Source organism: Urocitellus parryii, unplaced genomic scaffold (genome assembly GCF_045843805.1).
Source record: "Urocitellus parryii isolate mUroPar1 unplaced genomic scaffold, mUroPar1.hap1 Scaffold_1885, whole genome shotgun sequence".
NCBI classification, from domain to species: Eukaryota; Metazoa; Chordata; class Mammalia; order Rodentia; family Sciuridae; genus Urocitellus; species Urocitellus parryii.
Genome location: NW_027552314.1, coordinates 1 through 2,500, shown reverse-complemented (window position 1 = coordinate 2,500; position 2,500 = coordinate 1).

The following is a 2,500-nucleotide window of genomic DNA, read 5'->3' as shown; positions in this document are numbered from 1 at the left end:
GAGGCACGCCCTTCACAGATCGCTAGAGAAACGTTCCTCACTGAGGGTGGGCCGCACCCAACCCAGCCCCTCTCCCGACCGGCCGCCGGGACAACGAGGGGGGATCTGCGGTATGGGCAAGCACAAGGCTTCTCGAGCGTTCGCGGCCGGGGACACCCAAAGCCCCATCGCCTCAGGGGCCGGACCCGGCCCCTGCTCAGCGTCCCGCCACAATCGCTCGCACGCCCGGGCAGCATCTCCTTTTCCCCCACCGGAGGGAGGAAAGAGCGCGCGGGCGCCCGCTCGCCTAACACTCCCCGCGCCACTCAGCGCTGGGGACGACAACGCGACCCGCTCCCCCCCGGAGAGGGGACGGGCAACGCTGCCGGGCTCACCGCCTCGATCCCCCGAACGAAGCAACACCGTTCTTCCCTTCAGGCACTCGCCTCGGAAACCCCCGCAGACGGGGCGAGACCGACAGCGAGGCGGCGGCCGGCCGCGGCAGCGGCACCGGGACCGGGAACAGCACACACCGGCTCAGCCTCAGGCACCTCAGGAAACGACCCGGAGCGCCCCAGGAGCACCGAAGCAGAGGCGCGCCGTCGCGCCGAGGGAGCACGGCGGCAGCCCTCCCCGACGCGGGGAGGGCCACACACACGGCCCTTGGCCGCCCAGAGCGGGCGGCGGGCGGGAAGCACCCGCTACGTCAAAGGACCCCGGGAGCGAGGTCGAGGCCGGATTCCGCACCCCCGCCCTTCCCCGCACCGCGAACGGGCGGGGAGGCAAGGCGAGGGGCCCGCGGGCAGGACGAGAAGAGCTGGCCCATTCGCCATGAATGTCCGTCCCTCGCCTGGCGCGGCTTTGGTCCAGCCCAGGAGAGCGCAAAGTCACCACATCGATCAGCAGAGTGGGCGGGAGAGACCCGGGGAGCAGGGGGAGACCCGGCGAGGACCGCTTCTAAGAGGAGCCTGCTACGGCCTCGCCGGCCCCACACCCCAGGGAGAGCGGCCGACGACACGGAACGGGGAACGCCTGACACGCGGCTCGGAGCCATGGAAGCTAGCGTCGTCACACCGCCCTCGGCGCCCGCAGCGGGGAGCGCACGGGCGGTAAAGGACCACCCGCCACCTCCCCCACCGCCCTTCCGGCGCCAGGAGACCGGCCGGCCGGAGGTGGCAACCACCGCGAGGGCGCTCCAGGTGCACCGAAGAGCCGTCGCACGCAGGCCCAAGGCAGGCGGCTCAAGAGGGAACGGGTCCGGGCCACCCCATCAGCCCAGAGCCCCGCACGCACCCGGAGGCCCAAGCTCCCTCCCTCCCTCTGGCGGCACACGCCAGAGGACACCGTGTCAGCACCTACCCGATGGCAGAAAACGGCCAACTCGGGCCAAAACAACCGCGACCGGGGCAACGGGGAACAGTTCACTCACCACTGCCGCCTTCCCCGAAGAGAGTCACGGTCGGCGGACCGCGAAATCGAGCCCATCACCGAGATCCAGAGCCCCTAGGGACAACTGGTCGACCCTCGTTGACGAAGGCGCAAGCAAGAGGCGGGGACCACCATCCCCAACGAGCAGGATCGGGGGGCGGCCGGGGAACACGCTAAGACCCACCACCGAAGGACGCCGCGCACAGCCATCGGGACAAGCCCCGGGCAGCGGCCCCCAAAGAGGGAACGCGGCAAGGCCGGGCCAGCACACCCCTCCGGCCCGCCCGGCGCAGCCCCGCGGCCAAAACCCACGAGAGAGAGGGAGAGGGAGAGGAAGCGGGAGAAAAAGAAGACAGAAGTCCCGGCGGCCGACCCAGACCGGGCAAAGCGAAGCCCGCGCCACCGAAGGAACCGCTCAAGACCGCCACCCGAGGCGCCCGCGGCCCGGACCGAGCAGGGAGAGGAGACAACCGACACACACACACACACACTAAGCCCGCCGGTCCAATATCCCGCCAACGGGCCACAACGGCCCAGCCCAGCGCGACCGAGACAGTTCCGCCGGCGCCGCCCAGCTCCTGGAACTCCGTCTCGGCCACCGCCGCCGAATATCACGCCTTGGCGACTTCCGATGAGAAGACGCTCCCATAAAAGCGGCCACCAGGGGGAGCTCGACAACCGTCAACCAAATCCGGAGGAAGGGACGCGGAACCTCGGTCGGCGTCAGCGGGATCCGCTCCGCAGGGGTCGTAGAAAGTCACCCGGACACGTCCCACCAGTCGGGTCGCCCCGCCAGGGCCCCCCACACACACACAGCGGCGGGCACGAGACGCAGGCAGGTCGGCCCAGCACCCCTAGAGAACCCGGCGGGGGACACGGGCGGTGTGGGACTTCAAAACCGAAACCACCACGGTGAAGCCACTGTTAAGACAGGCAGATTGCTAGGCCACGGTCGGATCCATCCAGAGAATGGAGGAATGGACACAAACGTGTAAAAACCCGTTGAAATCGGCTGCTTGGGAATTTGATCTGCTGGTCTTTGGGCTTGGGGTTCCCGCCTGTTTCCGTACCCCCCCCCAAAAAAAAAAAAAAA